The following is a 10991-nucleotide window of genomic DNA, read 5'->3' on the forward strand; positions in this document are numbered from 1 at the left end:
AAAAATCTTCACCCTAACCTTTGACAGTTTTGAATGGACAGCAATTTTTTAGTGCTCTGCTATTTGTACCAGCTGGTCTTTTGTGCATCTGTCCAGTCTATCCACAGATGGATCCTGCAGAAAGTCCTCCACAGAACTCATTTTTTTTTTTTTTTAATAAAATTAAAAAAAAAAAAAAACCACTGCAACGGTTTAAACTAACAAGTAGCAAAAGACCCCAGGGCCCAACTCCCCTATGTAACCTGCCTACCCAAAACCTGACTGACTGGCTCAACCCTAGTCTTCAGTGGCCCTCCCGAGTCCCCCCCTCCAACCAGGTCCTCTCAGTGGTACCACCACACTCCAGCTTTCGTGGAATGCAATCTAAACCAGACAAAAAAAAAGACAGCAGGTCCCATATGGAGACCCACTGTTAAAAGCTACCGGGAGTTGGAGCCCCAAGGACTAAAGCACTTTATAAACTTTATAAACCTGCAGTGAAAGAATGAGTTCCTAATGCTCTCCCCCCTCCCATACATACAAAACCTATGTGTGTCTCCCAAACCAGTCTGTTCCACAGAACACAAACAAAGCTTAAGTTTACCAAACAATTAATAGAAAAACAAGCAAGTAACAACCCAAATCTACCAGTAAACTTAACTAAAGTGACGAGCCCCCATCTTGTCATGAACTGACTTCGTCATGACAAAAATGGGAGACGACACACAGGGATAAATGTTCAAAACAATGTATTTATTTATAATTAAATCAATCAAACAGGTAAGGTGAGGTGTGAGTCATCAGTTTGATCAGTGGTGTATGGCAGGTGTGGATGTGTGTAAGTGTAGTGTATGTGCAAGTGCAGAAAACTAAAGACAAACAAACTCAAAACAACCAAAAGAAAACCATGCTTACTGAGCAGGGGAGAGAGGCCAAATGGCCCTGACCAGCCTGCTTAAATATTGGGCCTGATTGGAGTCAGGTGTGCCTCCTCCTCTAGGCACACCCATGCAGGCTGGTCCCCTCCTCCTGCACATGAACAGAACACCCTGTTAAGACAGGGTGGGTCGTCACAGCGGAAACATGTATGACTTTGCAATAACATTATTTGGACTTGGAAAACAGCTCCAGTCCTCTTCTTGGTGCACAGGACAGGAAGGCCGACCATCTCTTTCTCGCATTGGGTCTCATGCAGAAATTAATTTTGTTGCAGTTCCACAACTGACCAAAAGCCAGTCATTCTCCATTAACGTACACTAGCTCCACCACCAGACCCCAGCAGCAGAGGTTCCGAGAGGGGGTCCCCGGAGGTGCGGGGAACCCCGGACCAGCTGGACCAGAGCCTCGCGGCAAACCGAGCCGAGACTCGCGGGGCTTCACCTGCATTCCCGTCGCGCTGAGACCGCGGAGAGCCGAGAATCGAGGACCGATATAAAAGATTAAAAAGAGATGGACACTGACTTTCCAATGACATTGGTACACAGTTATTAAGTTCCTGCAATCAGGAAGTTCTTTTGGCACAAAGCTGTCCTCTCTAGTATAGTGGACAGTATCTCTGCCTGTCACGCAGAAGACCGGGGTTCGATTCCCCGACGGGGAGACTTCTTGTTTCGTACGATGATACCTACATGATTGAGTCAAGTAAACAATGGTCATTAAGAAAATAGACTAGCAGTTGCTGTCTGCCTGCCAAAGAAGCTTCTAAATGCTGCAGCTTGATCAGAGGAAACTCTGATTGAGGGTTGATTTTATACACACAGAAAATGTCATTGAAGAAGTAAAAAGAGCAGTTATTTAGGACAGCATCTAGAGCATCTCTGGGAGAATCGCTTTTTATGCCCGCCGTCGCCTCGTCCCAGACACAGACTGACAGCACGGCCCTGAAAGCCACTCACCAACCCGTCACCCCCCTTTGACTCACCCTCCAGACCCGGAGCCACCCAGAGACCCGGCTCACCGTGCGAACCCGGGGTCCCGCTGTTAAGCTCCCCCCGACCGGCCACCGGAGTGAAAGAGCCAGCCCGCAGAAAGCCACTCACCAACCCGTCTCACCGCCCCGCTGCTCAGCAACTCACCTTTGACTCACCATCCAGACCCGGAGCCACCCAAAGACCCGGCTCACCGTGCGAACCCGGGGACCCGCTGTTAAGCCCCCCCCCCACCAGCCACCGGAGTGAAAGAGCCAGCCCGCGGAGCTGGAGGACCGGGGCCCTGGTACCCTAAACACCCAGACGCTCTCGGTACCATGGACAGCACTCATGGACAGCACTCTGTCAGGTACCACCACCACAATGTCAGACCACAATAACAGCAGAAGTGGGTTCCATGGTGTAATGGTTAACATCAGCATGAGTCTTTGAGAGCAGCCAGGAGAAAACCTGCAGTATCCATCTTACTGTCAAGAATTGTAGCAGAGTTTTTTACAGGATTTTATTTTTATGCCCGCCATTTTCAAAGCATGTCTGTTTCCGTAGTGTAGTGGTTATCACGTTCGCCTCACACGCGAAAGGTCCCCTGTTCGAAACTGGGCGGAAACATGTATGACTTTGCAGTAACATTATTTGGACTTGGAAAACCACTCCAGTCCTCTTCTTGGTGCACAGGACAGGAAGGCCGACCATCTCTTTCCCGCATTGGGTCTCATGCAGAAATTAATTTTGTTGCAGTTCCACAACTGACCAAAAGCCAGTCATTCTCCATTAACGTACACTAGCTCCACCACCAGACCCCAGCAGCAGAGGTTCCGAGAGGTGGTCCCCGGAGGTGCGGGGAACCCCGGACCAGCTGGACCAGAGCCTCGCGGCAAACCGAGCCGAGACTCGCGGGGCTTCACCTGCATTCCCGTCGCGCTGAGACCGCGGAGAGCCGAGAATCGAGGACCGATATAAAAGATTAAAAAGAGATGGACACTAACTTTCCAATGACATTGGTACACAGTTATTAAGTTCCTGCAATCAGGAAGTTCTTTTGGCACAAAGCTGTCCTCGTTAGTATAGTGGACAGTATCTCTGCCTGTCACGCAGAAGACCGGGGTTCGATTCCCCGACGGGGAGACTTCTTGTTTCGTACGATGATACCTACATGATTGAGTCAAGTAAACAATGGTCATTAAGAAAATAGACTAGCAGTTGCTGTCTGCCTGCCAAAGAAGCTTCTAAATGACAGACACAGACTGACAGCACGGCCCTGAAAGCCACTCACCAACCCGTCACCCCCCTTTGACTCACCCTCCAGACCCGGAGCCACCCAGAGACCCGGCTCACCGTGCGAACCCGGGGTCCCGCTGTAAAGCTCCCCCCGACCGGCCACCGGAGTGAAAGAGCCAGCCCGCAGAAAGCCACTCACCAACCCGTCTCACCGCCCTGCTGCTCAGCAACTCACCTTTGACTCACCATCCAGACCCGGAGCCACCCAAAGACCCGGCTCACCGTGCGAACCCGGGGACCCGCTGTTAAGCCCCCCCCCACCAGCCACCGGAGTGAAAGAGCCAGCCCGCGGAGCTGGAGGACCAGGGCCCTGGTACCCTAAACACCCAGACGCTCTCGGTACCATGGACAGCACTCATGGACAGGACTCTGTCAGGTGCAACCACCACAATGTCAGACCACAATAACAGCAGAAGTGGGTTCCATGGTGTAATGGTTAACATCAGCATGAGTCTTTGAGAGCAGCCAGGAGAAAACCTGCAGTATCCATCTTACTGTCAAGAATTGTAGCAGAGTTTTTTACAGGATTTTATTTTTATGCCCGCCATTTTCAAAGCATGTCTGTTTCCGTAGTGTAGTGGTTATCACGTTCGCCTCACACGCGAAAGGTCCCCTGTTCGAAACTGGGCGGAAACATGTATGACTTTGCAATAACATTATTTGGACTTGGAAAACAGCTCCAGTCCTCTTCTTGGTGCACAGGACAGGAAGGCCGACCATCTCTTTCTCGCATTGGGTCTCATGGAGAAATTAATTTTGTTGCAGTTCCACAACTGACCAAAAGCCAGTCATTCTCCATTAACGTACACTAGCTCCACCACCAGACCCCAGCAGCAGAGGTTCCGAGAGGGGGTCCCCGGAGGTGCGGGGAACCCCGGACCAGCTGGACCAGAGCCTCGCGGCAAACCGAGCCGAGACTCGCGGGGCTTCACCTGCATTCCCGTCGCGCTGAGACCGCGGAGAGCCGAGAATCGAGGACCGATATAAAAGATTAAAAAGAGATGGACACTGACTTTCCAATGACATTGGTACACAGTTATTAAGTTCTTGCAATCAGGAAGTTCTTTTGGCACAAAGCTGTCCTCTCTAGTATAGTGGACAGTATCTCTGCCTGTCACGCAGAAGACCGGGGTTCGATTCCCCGACGGCGAGACTTCTTGTTTCGTACGATGATACCTACATGATTGAGTCAAGTAAACAATGGTCATTAAGAAAATAGACTAGCAGTTGCTGTCTGCCTGCCAAAGAAGCTTCTAAATGCTGCAGCTTGATCAGAGGAAACTCTGATTGAGGGTTGATTTTATACACACAGAAAATGTCATTGAAGAAGTAAAAAGAGCAGTTATTTAGGACAGCATCTAGAGCATCTCCGGGAGAATCGCTTTTTATGCCCGCCGTCGCCTCGTCCCAGACACAGACTGACAGCACGGCCCTGAAAGCCACTCACCAACCCGTCACCCCCCTTTGACTCACCCTCCAGACCCGGAGCCACCCAGAGACCCGGCTCACCGTGCGAACCCGGGGTCCCGCTGTAAAGCTCCCCCCGACCGGCCACCGGAGTGAAAGAGCCAGCCCGCAGAAAGCCACTCACCAACCCGTCTCACCGCCCCGCTGCTCAGCAACTCACCTTTGACTCACCATCCAGACCCGGAGCCACCCAAAGACCCGGCTCACCGTGCGAACCCGGGGACCCGCTGTTAAGCCCCCCCCCACCAGCCACCGGAGTGAAAGAGCCAGCCCGCGGAGCTGGAGGACCAGGGCCCTGGTACCCTAAACACCCAGACGCTCTCGGTACCATGGACAGCACTCATGGACAGCACTCTGTCAGGTGCCACCACCACAATGTCAGACCACAATAACAGCAGAAGTGGGTTCCATGGTGTAATGGTTAACATCAGCATGAGTCTTTGAGAGCAGCCAGGAGAAAACCTGCAGTATCCATCTTACTGTCAAGAATTGTAGCAGAGTTTTTTACAGGATTTTATTTTTATGCCCGCCATTTTCAAAGCATGTCTGTTTCCGTAGTGTAGTGGTTATCACGTTCGCCTCACACGCGAAAGGTCCCCTGTTCGAAACTGGGCGGAAACATGTATGACTTTGCAGTAACATTATTTGGACTTGGAAAACCACTCCAGTCCTCTTCTTGGTGCACAGGACAGGAAGGCCGACCATCTCTTTCCCGCATTGGGTCTCATGCAGAAATTAATTTTGTTGCAGTTCCACAACTGACCAAAAGCCAGTCATTCTCCATTAACGTACACTAGCTCCACCACCAGACCCCAGCAGCAGAGGTTCCGAGAGGGGGTCCCCGGAGGTGCGGGGAACCCCGGACCAGCTGGACCAGAGCCTCGCGGCACACCGAGCCGAGACTCGCTGGGCTTCACCTGCATTCCCGTCGCGCTGAGACCGCGGAGAGCCGAGAATCGAGGACCGATATAAAAGATTAAAAAGAGATGGACACTGACTTTCCAATGACATTGGTACACAGTTATTAAGTTCCTGCAATCAGGAAGTTCTTTTGGCACAAAGCTGTCCTCTCTAGTATAGTGGACAGTATCTCTGCCTGTCACGCAGAAGACCGGGGTTCGATTCCCCGACGGGGAGACTTCTTGTTTCGTACGATGATACCTACATGATTGAGTCAAGTAAACAATGGTCATTAAGAAAATAGACTAGCAGTTGCTGTCTGCCTGCCAAAGAAGCTTCTAAATGACAGACACAGACTGACAGCACGGCCCTGAAAGCCACTCACCAACCCGTCACCCCCCTTTGACTCACCCTCCAGACCCGGAGCCACCCAGAGACCCGGCTCACCGTGCGAACCCGGGGTCCCGCTGTAAAGCTCCCCCCGACCGGCCACCGGAGTGAAAGAGCCAGCCCGCAGAAAGCCACTCACCAACCCGTCTCACCGCCCTGCTGCTCAGCAACTCACCTTTGACTCACCATCCAGACCCGGAGCCACCCAAAGACCCGGCTCACCGTGCGAACCCGGGGACCCGCTGTTAAGCCCCCCCCCACCAGCCACCGGAGTGAAAGAGCCAGCCCGCGGAGCTGGAGGACCAGGGCCCTGGTACCCTAAACACCCAGACGCTCTCGGTACCATGGACAGCACTCATGGACAGGACTCTGTCAGGTGCAACCACCACAATGTCAGACCACAATAACAGCAGAAGTGGGTTCCATGGTGTAATGGTTAACATCAGCATGAGTCTTTGAGAGCAGCCAGGAGAAAACCTGCAGTATCCATCTTACTGTCAAGAATTGTAGCAGAGTTTTTTACAGGATTTTATTTTTATGCCCGCCATTTTCAAAGCATGTCTGTTTCCGTAGTGTAGTGGTTATCACGTTCGCCTCACACGCGAAAGGTCCCCTGTTCGAAACTGGGCGGAAACATGTATGACTTTGCAATAACATTATTTGGACTTGGAAAACAGCTCCAGTCCTCTTCTTGGTGCACAGGACAGGAAGGCCGACCATCTCTTTCTCGCATTGGGTCTCATGGAGAAATTAATTTTGTTGCAGTTCCACAACTGACCAAAAGCCAGTCATTCTCCATTAACGTACACTAGCTCCACCACCAGACCCCAGCAGCAGAGGTTCCGAGAGGGGGTCCCCGGAGGTGCGGGGAACCCCGGACCAGCTGGACCAGAGCCTCGCGGCAAACCGAGCCGAGACTCGCGGGGCTTCACCTGCATTCCCGTCGCGCTGAGACCGCGGAGAGCCGAGAATCGAGGACCGATATAAAAGATTAAAAAGAGATGGACACTGACTTTCCAATGACATTGGTACACAGTTATTAAGTTCTTGCAATCAGGAAGTTCTTTTGGCACAAAGCTGTCCTCTCTAGTATAGTGGACAGTATCTCTGCCTGTCACGCAGAAGACCGGGGTTCGATTCCCCGACGGCGAGACTTCTTGTTTCGTACGATGATACCTACATGATTGAGTCAAGTAAACAATGGTCATTAAGAAAATAGACTAGCAGTTGCTGTCTGCCTGCCAAAGAAGCTTCTAAATGCTGCAGCTTGATCAGAGGAAACTCTGATTGAGGGTTGATTTTATACACACAGAAAATGTCATTGAAGAAGTAAAAAGAGCAGTTATTTAGGACAGCATCTAGAGCATCTCCGGGAGAATCGCTTTTTATGCCCGCCGTCGCCTCGTCCCAGACACAGACTGACAGCACGGCCCTGAAAGCCACTCACCAACCCGTCACCCCCCTTTGACTCACCCTCCAGACCCGGAGCCACCCAGAGACCCGGCTCACCGTGCGAACCCGGGGTCCCGCTGTAAAGCTCCCCCCGACCGGCCACCGGAGTGAAAGAGCCAGCCCGCAGAAAGCCACTCACCAACCCGTCTCACCGCCCCGCTGCTCAGCAACTCACCTTTGACTCACCATCCAGACCCGGAGCCACCCAAAGACCCGGCTCACCGTGCGAACCCGGGGACCCGCTGTTAAGCCCCCCCCCACCAGCCACCGGAGTGAAAGAGCCAGCCCGCGGAGCTGGAGGACCAGGGCCCTGGTACCCTAAACACCCAGACGCTCTCGGTACCATGGACAGCACTCATGGACAGCACTCTGTCAGGTGCCACCACCACAATGTCAGACCACAATAACAGCAGAAGTGGGTTCCATGGTGTAATGGTTAACATCAGCATGAGTCTTTGAGAGCAGCCAGGAGAAAACCTGCAGTATCCATCTTACTGTCAAGAATTGTAGCAGAGTTTTTTACAGGATTTTATTTTTATGCCCGCCATTTTCAAAGCATGTCTGTTTCCGTAGTGTAGTGGTTATCACGTTCGCCTCACACGCGAAAGGTCCCCTGTTCGAAACTGGGCGGAAACATGTATGACTTTGCAGTAACATTATTTGGACTTGGAAAACCACTCCAGTCCTCTTCTTGGTGCACAGGACAGGAAGGCCGACCATCTCTTTCCCGCATTGGGTCTCATGCAGAAATTAATTTTGTTGCAGTTCCACAACTGACCAAAAGCCAGTCATTCTCCATTAACGTACACTAGCTCCACCACCAGACCCCAGCAGCAGAGGTTCCGAGAGGGGGTCCCCGGAGGTGCGGGGAACCCCGGACCAGCTGGACCAGAGCCTCGCGGCACACCGAGCCGAGACTCGCGGGGCTTCACCTGCATTCCCGTCGCGCTGAGACCGCGGAGAGCCGAGAATCGAGGACCGATATAAAAGATTAAAAAGAGATGGACACTGACTTTCCAATGACATTGGTACACAGTTATTAAGTTCCTGCAATCAGGAAGTTCTTTTGGCACAAAGCTGTCCTCTCTAGTATAGTGGACAGTATCTCTGCCTGTCACGCAGAAGACCGGGGTTCGATTCCCCGACGGGGAGACTTCTTGTTTCGTACGATGATACCTACATGATTGAGTCAAGTAAACAATGGTCATTAAGAAAATAGACTAGCAGTTGCTGTCTGCCTGCCAAAGAAGCTTCTAAATGCTGCTGCTTGATCAGAGGAAACTCTGATTGAGGGTTGATTTTATACACACAGAAAATGTCATTGAAGAAGTAAAAAGAGCAGTTATTTAGGACAGCATCTAGAGCATCTCTGGGAGAATCGCTTTTTATGCCCGCCGTCGCCTCGTCCCAGACACAGACTGACAGCACGGCCCTGAAAGCCACTCACCAACCCGTCTCACCGCCCCGCTGCTCAGAAACTCACCTTTGACTCACCCTCCAGACCCGGAGCCACCCAGAGACCCGGCTCACCGTGCGAACCCGGGGTCCCGCTGTTAAGCTCCCCCCGACCGGCCACCGGAGTGAAAGAGCCAGCCCGCAGAAAGCCACTCACCAACCCGTCTCACCGCCCCGCTGCTCAGCAACTCACCTTTGACTCACCATCCAGACCCGGAGCCACCCAAAGACCCGGCTCACCGTGCGAACCCGGGGACCCGCTGTTAAGCCCCCCCCCACCAGCCACCGGAGTGAAAGAGCCAGCCCGCGGAGCTGGAGGACCGGGGCCCTGGTACCCTAAACACCCAGACGCTCTCGGTACCATGGACAACACTCATGGACAGCACTCTGTCAGGTGCCACCACCACAATGTCAGACCACAATAACAGCAGAAGTGGGTTCCATGGTGTAATGGTTAACATCAGCATGAGTCTTTGAGAGCAGCCAGGAGAAAACCTGCAGTATCCATCTTACTGTCAAGAATTGTAGCAGAGTTTTTTACAGGATTTTATTTTTATGCCCGCCATGTTCAAAGCATGTCTGTTTCCGTAGTGTAGTGGTTATCACGTTCGCCTCACACGCGAAAGGTCCCCTGTTCGAAACTGGGCGGAAACATGTATGACTTTGCAGTAACATTATTTGGACTTGGAAAACCACTCCAGTCCTCTTCTTGGTGCACAGGACAGGAAGGCCGACCATCTCTTTCCCGCATTGGGTCTCATGCAGAAATTAATTTTGTTGCAGTTCCACAACTGACCAAAAGCCAGTCATTCTCCATTAACGTACACTAGCTCCACCACCAGACCCCAGCAGCAGAGGTTCCGAGAGGGGGTCCCCGGAGGTGCGGGGAACCCCGGACCAGCTGGACCAGAGCCTCGCGGCAAACCGAGCCGAGACTCGCGGGGCTTCACCTGCATTCCCGTCGCGCTGAGACCGCGGAGAGCCGAGAATCGAGGACCGATATAAAAGATTAAAAAGAGATGGACACTGACTTTCCAATGACATTGGTACACAGTTATTAAGTTCCTGCAATCAGGAAGTTATTTTGGCACAAAGCTGTCCTCGTTAGTATAGTGGACAGTATCTCTGCCTGTCACGCAGAAGACCGGGGTTCGATTCCCCGACGGGGAGACTTCTTGTTTCGTACGATGATACCTACATGATTGAGTCAAGTAAACAATGGTCATTAAGAAAATAGACTAGCAGTTGCTGTCTGCCTGCCAAAGAAGCTTCTAAATGCTGCAGCTTGATCAGAGGAAACTCTGATTGAGGGTGGATTTTATACACACAGAAAATGTCATTGAAGAAGTAAAAAGAGCAGTTATTTAGGACAGCATCTAGAGCAGGGGTCACCAACCTTCTTGAAACGGAGAGCTACTTCAAGGGCGCGGAGTAATGCAAAGGGCTACCACTTTGATAAAACACTTCTGAAATAAGAAAGTCAACCTTTAATTTAACATTATTATTAATGAAGAAATTATTAATGCAGGAAAGTTTTTTTAATTTTCACAAGCCACTAACAGTTTTGAGAAAATTATGAACTCCATACCATACCATATTTGTAAAAAAAGATCAATAATATAAGATTTAACAAAAATTACTCATCATGAACTCTGAACCATGTTTGTAAAAGTTATCAATAATATAAGATTTAACAAAAATTACTCATCATGAACTCTGAACCATGTTTGTAAAAATGAACAATAATATAAGATTTGACAAAAAATAACTCCTTTTAAAATCTTATCACATTTGTACTAATCACTACATTTGCAGCCATTAAAACAAATTATCATGTTCATTAAACTTAGTAACACATCTGTAACAGTTTTTCAACAGTTTGTCTGTTAGTGGGAAACCTGGCATTGCATGCTCTTCACCAGTGTACTGAAATCTGGGACATAAGTTGACACTGCAACTCTGAGTGACTCTTGCAAATGTGCATCAGTGAGGCGTGTTCTGTGTTTGTTTTTAATGAAGTTCATGTAAGAAAAAGGCTGATTAACACAGATATGTTGAACTAAACATGCTGGCAACCTTCATGGCTGCTGTGCATACACCACTGTACCTTTCAGTGTCTGCAAGGCACCAGAAGTTTGGTGC

General features: G+C 50.7%; 8 non-coding genes across 8 annotated transcripts; all 8 read left to right on the forward strand.

The window, feature by feature from the left end:
- Positions 1-2443: 2443 nt before the first annotated feature.
- On the forward strand, positions 2444-2516 carry trnav-cac (transfer RNA valine (anticodon CAC)). The gene has a single exon. It is a non-coding gene; the product is annotated as a tRNA-Val (tRNA).
- A 444-nt stretch (positions 2517-2960) lies between these two features.
- trnad-guc (transfer RNA aspartic acid (anticodon GUC)) lies at positions 2961-3032 on the forward strand. Its single transcript has one exon. It is a non-coding gene; the product is annotated as a tRNA-Asp (tRNA).
- A 716-nt stretch (positions 3033-3748) lies between these two features.
- On the forward strand, positions 3749-3821 carry trnav-cac (transfer RNA valine (anticodon CAC)). Its single transcript has one exon. It is a non-coding gene; the product is annotated as a tRNA-Val (tRNA).
- Positions 3822-5200: 1379 nt separating this feature from the next.
- Positions 5201-5273, forward strand: trnav-cac (transfer RNA valine (anticodon CAC)). Its single transcript has one exon. It is a non-coding gene; the product is annotated as a tRNA-Val (tRNA).
- Positions 5274-6505: 1232 nt separating this feature from the next.
- Positions 6506-6578, forward strand: trnav-cac (transfer RNA valine (anticodon CAC)). Its single transcript has one exon. It is a non-coding gene; the product is annotated as a tRNA-Val (tRNA).
- Positions 6579-7957: 1379 nt separating this feature from the next.
- Positions 7958-8030, forward strand: trnav-cac (transfer RNA valine (anticodon CAC)). Its single transcript has one exon. It is a non-coding gene; the product is annotated as a tRNA-Val (tRNA).
- A 1400-nt stretch (positions 8031-9430) lies between these two features.
- On the forward strand, positions 9431-9503 carry trnav-cac (transfer RNA valine (anticodon CAC)). Its single transcript has one exon. It is a non-coding gene; the product is annotated as a tRNA-Val (tRNA).
- A 444-nt stretch (positions 9504-9947) lies between these two features.
- On the forward strand, positions 9948-10019 carry trnad-guc (transfer RNA aspartic acid (anticodon GUC)). The gene has a single exon. It is a non-coding gene; the product is annotated as a tRNA-Asp (tRNA).
- The last annotated feature ends 972 nt before the right edge of the window (positions 10020-10991 follow it).

The sequence above is a fragment of the Cololabis saira genome, unplaced genomic scaffold, assembly GCF_033807715.1.
Source record: "Cololabis saira isolate AMF1-May2022 unplaced genomic scaffold, fColSai1.1 scf226, whole genome shotgun sequence".
NCBI lineage: Eukaryota > Metazoa > Chordata > Actinopteri > Beloniformes > Belonidae > Cololabis > Cololabis saira.